Genomic DNA, 13,621 nt, shown 5'->3' with positions numbered 1-13,621 from the left:
AGAGAGAGAGAGAGAGAGAGAGAGAGAGAGAGAGAGAGAGAGAGAGAGAGAGAGAGAGAGAGAGAGAGAGATGAGAGTTGATGGTTAGAGTTGCCCTGAAAGGATTGCCCTTGGATTCTTTTTTTTAAACCTTTATCTCCTATCTCAGTATCATCTCTAAGACAGAAGAGTGGTAAGGGCTAGGCAATGGGGATTAAGTGACTTGGCTAGGGTCACACAACTAGGAAGTGTCTGAGCTCACATTTGAACTCAGGTCCTACCAACTCAAGGCCTGGGGGGGGGGGTGTCTATCAGCTACCCCTTCCCTTGGATTCTTTTGAAAGGATCTTTGTGGATCCAGCTAATTCTCAGAGGATCTCAGCTGGGGAGGTCCATTTGCTGGCACATCAGACTAATATTTTGGGGGGGGACAGGGAGAGCAAAGATTTCTTTTTCACTAATGAAAAAAATGGAAGTAGTGTTGAACAGTGGAAAGAACGCTGACTTTGCCACTTCCTTCTCCAACTCGCTTTACAGATGAGGAAACTGAGGCAAACAGGGATAAGTGGCTTGCCCAAGGGCACACAGATAGTGGTTTGCCATTTCCTTCTCCAACTCGTTTTACAGATGAGGAAACTGAGGCAAACAGGGATAAGTGGCTTGCCCAATGGCACACAGATAGTGGTTTGCCATTTCCTTCTCCCGCTCATTTTACATATAAGGAAACTGAGGCAAATAGGGCTAAGTGACTTGCCCAGGGTCACACAGCTGGTCAGTGTCTAAGACCAGATTTCCTGAGCCCAGACTTGACAGTCCATCCAATGAGCAGGAGTGGGATTTGAACCCAATTCTCCCTTGACCCCACTTCACCTGCTCCTACTCTTCCAACATAAACTTTGAAGAAGCCCCACCATCCCTGGCCCTTGGTCTGGCTGTGGCAATTTGGTATCAGCCCTAAGCTGGCAGGCTGCTTCTTCAAGGCACTGCCACCTTGATGGGCCTCTCTGGGAAGAGAGAAACCAAGGGCCTTATTTAGGCAGAGACACGGAGTGCTTCGCATTCCATCCGAGTGGGAGGGGGGATGCGTAGAGCTGGGAGGAAGCCACAGACACCCAGTCTAGCAGTGTGAATAAGAGGACATCATCCTTTCCAGCACACAGCTGGGGTGGCGGCTGGCAGCTGCTCCTCCTGCTTTTTGGAAGGGAGCAGCATCTTCTTCCTGGGACAGCTCACATCTGGAGCCCATTAGGAAGATGCTAGAGCTTCCCGGGGAGACACATCTGGACTCCTCAAGGAAAAGCGTGCGTCAGGGCGACGGAGGGGAAGGGGCACTTCAGGACAAAGAGGACAGTGTGTGCTGATGCGACAGGAAATTGTGGAGATCTCTCTAAAAGACATCTGGGAACAGGCAGAGAGGCTGCTTTCTCAAGAGCATTTCCTGACCACTTGTATCAGTCTATCAATCCATCAATGACCACCAATCAAGGGCCTCCTGGGAAGAGACCCAAGTCCGTGGGGCTCCTCTCTTCCAGGAGTTTACAGTCTAGAGAATCCTCCTTAACACAGTCAGAAGATTTAGAAACAGAAGGCACTTTGGTTGTTTGTCAGTTGTTCCAGTGTGGCTGACTCTTTTGAACCCCATTTGGGGTTTTCTTGGCAGAGATACTGGAGTCATTTCCTTCTCTAGCTCATTTGACGGATGAGGAAACTGAGGCAAATAGAGTGTTTTCCATTGTTATTGAACCATTATTTCAGTCATGTTTGATTCTTCATGACCTCATTTGGGATTTTTTGGGGGCAGATACTGGAGTGTCTGGCCATTTCCCTCTCCAAGTCATTTTACAGATGAGAAAATTGAGGCAAACAGGGTGAACACAGCTGGTAAGTGTCTAGGGCTGGATTTGAACTTAGGAAGATGAGTCTTTCTGACTCCAGGTCTAACATTCTATTCACTGTGCCACCTAGATGCCTTACTAAAACAGTGATTCTCAAACTTTTGATCTCAGGATCTCTTTATACTCTCAAAAATCATTAAGGATTTTAAAGAGCTTTTGTTTATTTGGCTTACATCTATCTTTATATCCTGTATTAGTAATTAAAACTAATAAATAAAAAAACCCTTTCATCTTAAAATTAATACTCTATATTGGTGCTAAGGCAGAAAAGCGGTAAGGGCTAGGCAATGAGGGTTAAGTGACTTGCCCAAGGTCACATAGCTGGGAAACGTCTGAGGCCAGATTTCATCAATTTTTCTTTTTTAAACCCTTTATCTTCTGTCTTAGAATCAATATTGAGTCTATGGAAGAAGAAGGGTAGGGGCTAGGCCAAGTGATGGTAAACCTCTTAGAGCAGGGGTTGGCAACGTATGGCTCTTTCTGCAGGAGCCATAAAGTCAATTTTTTTCAGGCGCTGTTACAGGAGCACCACCTGAGTCACTCTGAGTCAGTCCGCCTTTCTAGTAAAGAACTTGGGAGAAGGCATAGCAGCATGCCCACAGAGAGTGCTCTGTGTGCCATCTTTGGCATATGTACCATAGGTTTGCCATCACTGGGCTAGGTGATTAAGTGACTTTCCCAGGGTCATGCAGCTAAGATGTATCTTGAGGTCAGGTCCCATCTCTAGGTCTGACTCTCTTTCCACTGTACCTCCTTGTTGCTCCCTTGATAAACTTTTAAAAATGATTTACTTGGGGGACAGCTGGGTAGCTCAGTGGATTGAGAGTCAGGCCTAGAGAGGGGAGGTCCTAGGTTCAGATCTGGCCTCAGATACTTCCCAGCTGTGTGACCCTGGGCAAGTCACTTGACCCCCATTGCCCACCCTTACCACTCTTCCACCAAGGAGCCAATACACAGAAGTTAAGGGTTTAAAGAAAAAAAAATTTACTTGGATATTATATTTCTTTCCTGAGTTGGTGAAGTTGGGGTTGGAGGGAGGAAGAGAATTTGGGACAAAAGAAATTTTTTTAAAGACAACATTTTTTTGAAATAAAAAATTATTAGTTAATTCAAATAACAATAAGTCCATAAAATAACATTTTTATGAAAATATTTTCCAAAACAAAAATTGAGGAGAAGCATTGTTTTACATGTTTTTGCAAATCTCCTTAATGTCTGGCTTCCTAGAAGACTTATGGATTCCCAGGCAGGCTTTCTGCATTCAGTTTGTTATGATATATATTCTTTGGGTTGAACTATATGGAGAAAATCTGGTCTCACATAGACGTATAATTTGAAAAGGGAGCATTTTAATAGGTAAGTAAGGTTTTAGCCTTATTATCAAAATAATATTGACCCCTTAGAACCTGAACCCCTGAAAAAGCATTTCAGTCTCCCAGGGGTCCTCAGACCATCCTTTGAGAACTGCTGCTACCTTCTTTTATGGATGGGGAAAAAAGAGAGGGGTTCAAGGTGACAAAGATTAAAATTAAGTAAATGAGGCAAGCTTCAAGCATAATTTTTGGGAGACCAAATCCACTGTTCATTCAATGAAAATACTAAGGAAACTGCCAAAGACCAATATAAGGAAAGGAGTGTATTCTGATCATGCACTGAATTGAATAGCAGAGAAGGTAAACTCCACAGAAGTTTTGAACAGGAAGTGGTCACTCAGAGTTGGGTGGCCAAAAAAACCTTCCATGAGGAGTCAGGAATTAAGCAGGGAATTGAAAGATAGCAGGGGAGGGGAGGGTAAAACTAAGAAGCTCAGTGGATTGAGACCCAGGCCTGGAGACAGAAAGTCAAATTTTGGAACCAATACACAGTATTGATTCTGAAATGGAAGGAAGGAAGGGAGGAAAGAAGGAAGGAAGGAAGGAAAGAAAGAAACAATGATTTGGATCAAAAAAAATTATCTAGGATACCTTTCCAACTTGGGCAAAGTCAGGGAGGGAAGAAATTCCTCAGAAATTCCTCCTAGCCTGGCTACACTGAGAGTAGGAAGTTGGGAAATTTATTGTCACTTAGTTGTTTCAGTCATGTCCAACTCTTTGTGACCCTGTTTGGGGTTTTCTTGCTAAAAATGCTGGAATGGTTTATCATTTCCTTCTCCAGTTCATTTGACAAATGAGGAAACTGAGGCCAACTGGGTGAAATGACTTGCATAGGGTCACATAGCTAGTAAGAATCTGAGAACAGATTTGAATTCTGGAAGATGAGTCTCCTGACTCCAGGCCTGGCTCTCTAACCACTGCACCATGTTAGGAAGGAAGAGGTAAATTTGAATGGAGTCAGATTGTCAGCTATCAGGAGAAAGAACACTGGTTTTGGAGTGGGGAGATTTGGGTCTGTGACCCTGATCAAGTCCCCTCAGCCCTTCTGTGCCTCTATTTCTTTATAGGTTTACTGCTCCACCCCCTTCTCTGGATTGTTATGAGGAAAACACTTTGCAAATCTTAAAGCTCATGGGGGAATTTGGCCTTCAGTTATCTTCATTATGGGATATCAGATATGGAGAAACTGAGAGTTCATGGTTTCATTTCCAGCCTGGGAGGGATATTAGAGGCTATCTAATCCAACCCCCTCAGTTTACAAATGAGGAAGCTAAAAGTCCAAATTGCTTAACTTCTGTCATTTAACTGATTTGCTCGAGGTCGCTGTGACCCCATTTGGGTCACATTCTTGGCAAAGATACTAGAAGAGTTTGCTATTTCCTTCTCCAGCTAATTTTATAGATGAGGAAACTGAGGCAAAAAGGGTGAAGTGACTTGCCCAGGGTCACACAGCAGAGAGTAGTTTGTCATTTCCTTCACCAACTCCTTTTACAGATGAGGCAACTGAGGCAAATAGGATGAAGTGATTTTGCCCAGGGTCACACAGCTAGTAAGTGTCTGAGGCTGGAGAGGAACTCAGAAAGATGGTCTAGCTCTCTACCTACTATATCACCAACCTGCCCCAAGTCCTCTGACTCTAAATTTAATTGTTCTTTTTATTTTATTTTTCTAGGCTAGACTGAGATTTCATTGATGGAAATTCTTTCCCCAAAATGCAGATTTGTACCTGTTCTGAAACTTGTTTTCTGGGGGCACTGAGGAATTAGATGTCTTGTCCAGGATCATGCAATCAGTATATGCCAGAAACAGGCTGCACTCTCCTAGTTGTCAGGGGCTCCTGGGTCCGGTACTAGTCAGGACAGCAGGACCTGGCGACAAAGAACATGCTTCTTGTGTGACATATCTAATGATGCCTCTGTGAGAGAACTTCCATTCAATTGTAAACTCCTTGAGAGCAGAAACTCTTTTTTTTTTTTTTTGCCTCTTTTTATATCCTTAGGGCTTAATACAGTGTGCTAAGGTATGGAGCAGGTGCTTAATAAATGCTTATTGCTTTTCCAGAAGTTAAAGTCCCATATAAACTGAAAGACTAGAGTTAAAGCAGGAAGGGATAGGAAGCAGACCAATTAAAGAAGTCATAAATAAATAGTTTTGCTATTTATTAATTGATTAATTCATTTATTTATTTGATTTAGATTATTTTTCCATGGTTCCATGATTCATGTTCTTTCCCTCCTCATCTCCCACCCCCTTCATAGCCAACGTGCAATTCCACTGGGTTTTACATGTGTCATTGATCAAGACCTATTTCCATATTATTGATATTTGCACTGGGGTGATCATTTAGAGTCTGCATTCCCAATCATATCCCCATCAATCCATGTGATCAAGGAAATGTTTTTCTTCTGGGTTTCTACTCCCATAAATATATAGTTTTACATCATGAAAGGACCTTAAGGGTTATTAAGTCCCTAGCTGTGACTCTGTGCAAGTGACTTCATCCTGTTTGCCTCAGTTGCCTTGTCTGTAAAAGGAGCCGGAGAAGGAAATAGCAAACCTTTCTAGTATCTTTCCCAAAACACCCCAAATGGGGTCACAATGACCTTAGGCAAATCAGTTAAGTGACAGAGGTTAAGCAATCTGGGCCTCAGCTTCCTCATTTGTAAATTGAGGGGGTTGGACTAGACTGCCCCAAAATGACTATGGTATGTAACATAGTTTATTTATTTCAAATTTTGGCTTTTTAAGCTCTTACCTTCTGTCTTAGAATCAATGCCAAGTATGGGTTCCAAGGCAGAAGAGTGGCAAGGGTGAGGCAATGGAGTTAAGTGATTTGCCTATGGACAGTCAAGAGAGAACATAACTTAAAGGGATGCTGGGTAAATGCAGTTCGGTTGTATCAAATTTCTATTTACACATCACACAGCTAAGAAGTGTCTGAGGTCTCATTTGAACTCAGAAACTACCATCTTCTGACCTGTCTCTCTTTTCACTGAGCCACCTTGCTACCCTCGTAGCATAGTTTAGTAGAGCTTTTGGAGGGAGAAGAGCTGGATTCAAATTTCAACTAGCAATTAATTACTAGTCTAATAAGCATTTGTTAATCATTTACCTCATTGAGGCTAACTCCTCTACCTGCTTAGCTGGCCCCATTCTACTCCATTTCTTCCTCTCTATCACTTCCACTCTACTAGTTCTTTTTTTTTTTTTTTCCTTAAAACAAATCAAAAACTCTTACCTTCTGTCTTAGTATCAATTCTAAGACAGAAGAGTGGCTAGGCTAGGCAAAGGGTTAAGTGACTTACTTCCCCAGGGTCACATGACTAGGAAGAGTCTAAGGCCAAATTTGAACTCAAGTCCTCCCAATTCCAGGCCTGCTTCTCTGCCCAGTGGGCTACCCAGCTGCCCCTCTCACTTATTTTCAAGCTTTCTCTCTATCTATTGGCTCACTCCCTACAAACATGCTCATGTCTATCCATCCCGAAAAAAACCCTCCCTTGACCCTTCCATTCCTGTTATCTATTGCCCTACACCTCCTTTGCCCTTTGTGGCTAAACTAAAAAATGTTGTTTATAACAAACACCTCCATTTTCTCTCCTCTCAATTTTTTTTTCTGAACCCTTATAATCTGGTGTCCTACTCTATCTATCATTCCACCCAAACTGCTCTCTTCAGTTACAAATGATCTCTTCTAAAGACTTTACTCAATCCTCATTCTTCTTGACCTTTCTATAGTCTTCGGCGCTTTTGATCGCTCTTTCCTCTAGGAAAGATACTCTCTTCTCTAAGTTTTTAAGAGACTACAAAGAGTTGGACATGACTGAAAATGACTGAACCACAAAAAACTACTGGTTCTCCTCCTATCTAACTGACCACTCCTTCTCTGTCTCCTTTGCTGGATCTTCCTCCAGATCAAACCCTCTTAACTTCCTTCAGAGTTGTCCTTCAGGGCTCTGTCTCCCTCTATACTACTTCACTTGGTGCCTCATCAGTTCCCATCAATTTAATGACCATTATTATGCTGACTATTCTCAGATTTATTTTGCCGACCTCTATTCTCTTTTCTCCAATAAAATGTGCAACGTCTCAAACTAGAGGTCCAGTAGACATCTTAAACTCACCATGTCCAAAACAGAACACATTCTCTTTCCCCCTAGACCTCTGCTCTTTTCTCCTCTCTCAGAGGCTTCCCTATTACTGTGGAGGGCAACCCCATCCTTCCAATCTTTCAGGCTCACAACCTAGGAGTCATTCTGGATTCTCTGTCTCACTCTTTCTTGCCCCCATATCCAAGCTGTGCCTATACTGCTAGTTTTACCTTTGTAACATCTCTCCAATATGCCCCCTTCTCTCCTCTGACATTATTACCACCCTAGTGTAGACCTTCATCACCTCACACCTAGACTATTGCCGTAGCCGGACCTCTCCCAACTTCAATCCATCCCTCATCCAGCCACCAAAGTGCTTTTTCTAAAGTGTAGGTCTGACCCCATCATTTGACCTACCCAAGAAACTCCAATAGCTCCCTATTGCCTCCAGGAACAAAGAAAAACTTATTTTTTTTTAACTCTTACCTTCTGACTTAGAAACAGTACTGTATCGATTCTAAGGCAGAAGAACTGTAAGGGCTAGGCAGTGAGGGTTAAGTGACTTGCCCAGGATCACACAGCTATGAAGTATCTGAGGCCAAATTTGAATCTAGGACCTCCTGGCTCTCAATCCACTGGGACACATAGCTGCTCCTCCTTTCCAGTCATCTTTCATCTTATTGCTCAAAGTGTACTCTTTTTTTTTAAACCCTTACCTTCCATCAGTTCCAAGGCAGAAGAGTGGTAAGGACTAGGCAATGGGGGGTAAAGTGACTTGCCCAGGGTCACACAGCTGGGAAGTGTCTGAGGCCAGATTTGAACTTAGGACCTCCCATATCTAGGAATGGTTCTGGGCAAGACACTGTGTAATGGCTCCAAGGCAGAAGAGTGGTAAGGGGTAGGCAATGGGGGTCAAGTGACTTGCCCAGGGTCACACAGCTAGGAAGTGTCTGAGGCCAGATTTGAACCTAGGACATCCCATCTCTAGGCCTGGCTCTCAATCCACTGAGCTACCCAGCTGCCCCCTAAAGTACTTAAATCTTGATTGATTAATCAAATAGGCAGTGAGGCAGATATGGCTAGAGAGCTGGTCCTCAAGTCAGAAAGACAACTTTGAATCTCATGTCCAACATTTTCTAGTTATGTGACCTCGGACAATTCACTTAACTGCTCTTTGCCTTGGTTTCCTAATTTGTAAAATGGATTTATGAATTTATAAAATTATAAAATAGCCCCTAGTTCCAGGGTTGCTTGTGAAGGTTGAATGAGATAATACCTGTAAACCTTTACAGGTTAGCTATTATTTCTTTTTACCAGTTGTTTTGCTAAGAGATGAGGATACAGAAAAATGAAACAATCTTGAGTCATTTTACCTGTGTGAGCTTTCGTTTCTTTGTCTGGAAAATGATTTTTAAAAATATTTAGAGCACTGGATTTGGAGTCAAAGAAGTTAGATTTGAATTTTAGCTCTTTTACTTACTATCTGGGTTTTGTTGTGCTTTTTATTTTCTGTGTAAAAAAATGGCATTCTCTTTATTCTGTATAATTTGAGAACAAAATAAACATAAACAGCCTGCAATACACAACATCCTATTCCCCAGATAAGGAGATGGGAAACAGGGACTCTGAAAGTCCTGCTCTAATACATTGGAAAACAGGAGAAAAAAAAGAAAAAACACTAGACATTGGCAGGTAAAGTCTCTTCTGCTGCTGTGGGAAACATGGGAAATTATTTGGAGAATGGGGTGTGATACAGATGTTTCAGTCATGTTTGACTCTTTGTGATTCCAGTTGGGATTTTCCTTTTTTTTTTTTAAGTTTATTTATTTATTTATCCATCCTTCCTTCCTTTCATTCATTCATTCATTTATTTATTTAATTTGGAATATTTTCCCATGATTACATGATTCATGTTCTTTCCCTCTCCTCCTCCCACCTCCCTCCCATAGTCAACAAGCAAGTCCAATTGGGATTTTCTTGACAAAGATCCTGGAGTGGTTTGCCATTTCTTCTCCAGCTCATTTGACAGATGAGGAAACTGAGGCCAACAGGGTGAAATGACTTGTCCAGAGTCACACAACTAGGAAGTGTCTGAGGCCAGATTTGAACTCAGGAATCTTTCTGTCTCTAGGCCTAGCGCTCTATCTACTGCTTCACTTAGCTGCTCTGTTAAAGGGTATATAATCTTGGGCAAATCATTTAACTTCTCTGGGACTCAGTTTGCGTGTAAAATGAAGGGAATGGACCAGGTGATTTTTTCCAGTTTCTTTGGAACATTAGACCAAGGATCCTGTGATTTGCCCTCACAGACTTGGGATAAAGATCAAAAGAATTAATATGTATACAGTACTTTGTAAGGAAAACATTGCCATTCATTATTGCTACTTCAAAAGATGTATCATTTTATTCATGTGAGTCTTCCCTCCGTCACCACACACACACTCTCTTCATGGCTTAGCAAATGGATTCATGAGTTGCTGTGTCTAAAAACAAAATCCATCACTTGGTGGCCAAGGTCATGGCGCGTAGCTCCTCTTCACTTAATTAGTCTGGTCCTAGATTGATAGACTCATCGTCTGTTCCTGGGCCAGGACTAGAAACCCTTCCTTGGTAGTGCCTGTCAGGACCTGTGCTCCATCAGGATAGCCTTGGAGACACAGGGTCACCTCGACAGCATGAAAAGGCATAGGAGGAGGCCTTTGGTGGATTATTATTGTTGTTGTTTTTATTAACAATAATCATAAATAATCATAGGGTCTGCTTGGTTATTTCTGGCTGGGGGCCTCATCCTTCTAAGCTCACACAAAAATGATTAATAAGCCAGAGAACCAATTTACTTGTTTATGAAGTGGGCCAGACCTGCTGCTACCCAGACCGCAGTCCTGGTGTCTCCTGGCCTGGGCACCTCCTCCCAGTATCAAGGTGCCTGGGAAATCTGATTAATCCCCTGAAAGTTGCTTAATGAGTCTAGAATTAGGGCAAAGGGAGTCAGGTGTCTTAAGGCATCTTTGCAACAAGTCTGATGAGTCACACACAGTTCTTTACCACAGGGATACACCTGCTGCATAGTCAGGATTGCTTTCCTATGCCAATAGTTAGGGCCCCCACCCCATTCCCTTCAATGGGACAGCAATGGGGACATTCTCTCCTCTCTCTCACTCTCTCTCTCTCTCTCTCTCTCTCTCTCTCTCTCTCTCTCTCTCTCTCTCTCTCTCTCTTTCTTCTTCTTCTTCTTCTTCTTCTTCTTCTTCTTCTTCTTCTCTCACCTTTTCTCTCTCTCAGGGACAGAGAGAAAGAGACAGAGTCAGAGAGACAGAGAGGAAGACAAAGACTGACACAAAGAGATAGAAAAGAGATAAAAAAGAAAGAGGGAGACAGACACAGAAATAGAGACAGAGACAAAGAGAGATAGTCGGAGATAGAGACAGAGATAGAAACTCATCTCTTCTCTGTCTCTTCTCTCTCTTGTTCTCTTTCTCTTTCTCTCTCTTATTCTCTCTCACTCTCTTATTCTCTTTCCCTCTCTGTCTCTTACTCTGTCTCTCTTTTATTCTCTCTCCTTTCCCCCCTCAGTTCTCTTTGTTTTGTCTCTTTCTCTCTCTCCATTCTTTGTGTTTCTACCTCTGTTGCTATTTCTATCGTCTCCCTCTGTCTCTATTTCTGTGTCTGTCTCCCTCTTTCTTTTTTAATCTCTTTTCTATTTCTATCTCTGTGTCAGTCTTTGTCTTCCTCTCTGTCTCTCTATCTCTTTCTCGCTATCTTTGTCTCTATCTCTGTGCCTGTTTTATCTCAGTTTGCCTGTTTCTGTCCTTTCTATGTGTCTCTGTCTCTGTCTCTATCTCTGTGCCTGTCTTATCTCAGTTTGCCTGTCTCTTTGTCTCTCTGTCTTTTTCTGTCTCTGTCTCTATCTATCTCTATCCTGCCTATCTTATCTCAGTTTTCCAGTCTCTTTGTCTCTCTGTCTTTTTCTATTTATCTCTGTCTCTGTCTCTATCCATCTCTGTCTCTGTGCCTGTCTAATCTCTGTTTGCTTGTCTTTCTGTCTTTCTCTGTTTGTCTCTGCAGCCGCTCTCTGGCCCATTCCCAATACTGATTTGTTGGCACCCAGCTTTTAACCTTCTCTGTTTTTCCAACCTTGGCTGGTTCAGCCCACCTTACTCAGCCTGATAACCCTTCATTCCTAGGGGCTTACCATAGTTGTACCAGAGTTAGTGTGGCTGCTGGGTCAGTTTAGCTTGTTTCAGCTCAGAACTCCCTAGATTAAGGCATCCACCAACCACAGCTTCTGGAAGCAGCAGAAATTATAGCATGTGCCTGGCCGGGATACCTTCTCTGTCTCTAACTCTCTTCTAGATTCCCTGATGACCATCCTACTTTCACCTGTTGACATCTTCTGCCATCTTCATTTCAATAGACTCCTTGTAAGTTATAGTTCTTCATTCCTCATCTTACTTCCTACTGTGGAGTCACCATGGCATGGTGGGAAAGTGCATTGGCTCTGGAGTCAGAGGATCTCAGTTCAGACCTCCATCTCTGGGAATACTTACTGTGTTACCTTGGGCAAGTCCACTCAACCTTCCTAGGCCTTGGTTTCTTCATCTATAAAATGCAAGGGTTGGATTAGTTAACCCTTTCTGGTCTAAATCTGCAATCCTATGACTATACATGACTCTTTTCCTTAGCTGTTTCCTGGTGATATCTGGGGTGGCCCCCTTGGCCTCTTTAATGAGATATTTTTCTAATTCCCCCTGCAGGGAGAGGGGTTCCCTCTGATCTGGATTGGACTAGATTTCTCCAAAGTCCCTTCTAACTCTAATCAAGGAGAAGTTTCCTATGGGAGGTGGGTTGGGAATAGAATACTTTAGACAGATAGAACATTTATTAAGTGCTTAGTATTTATTATGATAATCATAGGCCTAGTGCTAAGTGCTAGGAACGCAAATATAAGCAAGCAAGACAATCCCTGTGCTCATGGAATTATATTCTTTGTTTTGCCTATAGTCACATACCTGAGAAGAAGATTTGAACTCAGGACCTCCTGTCTCTAGGCTTAGCTCTCAATCCACTGAGCCACCTAGCTTGCCTGTGCCGACCCTGGAAATTATATTCTAATGGGAAAAGACTACACTCTAGGGGGAACTGCAAAGCAAGAATAGGAGATTACCCACTGGAGCATGGTTTGGACATGGCTGAGGATTGAGGTAGGGCACCTAGCTGGTACAGTGGAGCACTGGTTTTGGAATCAGGAAGATTCATCAAATCTGGCCTCAGACACTTACCAGCTGTGTGAGCCTGGGCAAATTACTTTACCCCATTGGCCTTAGTTTCCTCATCTGTCAAATGAGCTGGAGAAGGAACTGGCAAACCCCTCTGGTATCTTTGCCAAGAAAATCCCAAATGGGGCCATGAAGAGTCAGACAGGACTGAAATGACTCAACAACAATGGGAATTGAAGTGGAGGCTTGAGTCTGGGCAAGATAAGGTGAATGCTCACCTGTATAAGCCCAGGGTGTTTCCAAGGGTGAAGTTCAAGTTTCCAGTAGGGAAGCAGCAGGGGTGATGGTCAGAGAAGAAATAGTATACTTTGGAAATGGCTGGGAAGTGAGATGGAAGTTTGCTTCTGAGTAAGAGAAGGAGAAAGGAAAGTTTCCCTTGTTGGAGCTTTCAGGAGCAAGGTCTTTCTGATTTTCTGGGGGCAAGATGGCGGAGGGAGTTTGGAGATAGAGGGACATGCACTCTTCAATTCAGTGACATGGCCTCCAGGCTGCTCCAGAGAACAAGACATTCCATCTCTTAGCTTCAGGCATTCTCTCTAGCTATGCCCCATGCCTGGGGAGCTCTTCCTCCTCTGCTCTGATTGTTGGCCCCCCCACTAAAATCCCATCTTCTACACTTCCAATGCCTTCCTCTGTTAATGATTTTCTATTCATCCTGTATATAGCTTTTCCCTACAGATTTGTTTGCATATTCTCTCCCTTATTAGATTGTAAGGTTCTTGTGGGCAGGGGTTTGTCCTTTGCCTTTTTTTGTATGCCCAGAGCTTAGCACAGTCTCTGGAGCCTAGTAGGCACATGATAAATATTTATTGATTGATTGAAGATAAGATCTAAATTCAAATTTTACCTAGAACTCTAACCATGTGACCTGGGGAAAAGTCATTTAGTCTCAGCCTCAGTTTTCTTATCTGTAAAATGAAAAAATAGCTTCTACCACAAGGGGTTGAGAGAATGCAATGAGATTTTATATATATATATATATATATGTATATATATATATATATATATAT

Source organism: Gracilinanus agilis, chromosome 4 (assembly GCF_016433145.1).
Source record: "Gracilinanus agilis isolate LMUSP501 chromosome 4, AgileGrace, whole genome shotgun sequence".
NCBI classification, from domain to species: domain Eukaryota; kingdom Metazoa; phylum Chordata; class Mammalia; order Didelphimorphia; family Didelphidae; genus Gracilinanus; species Gracilinanus agilis.
Note: the sequence above shows the minus strand (reverse complement) of the source record.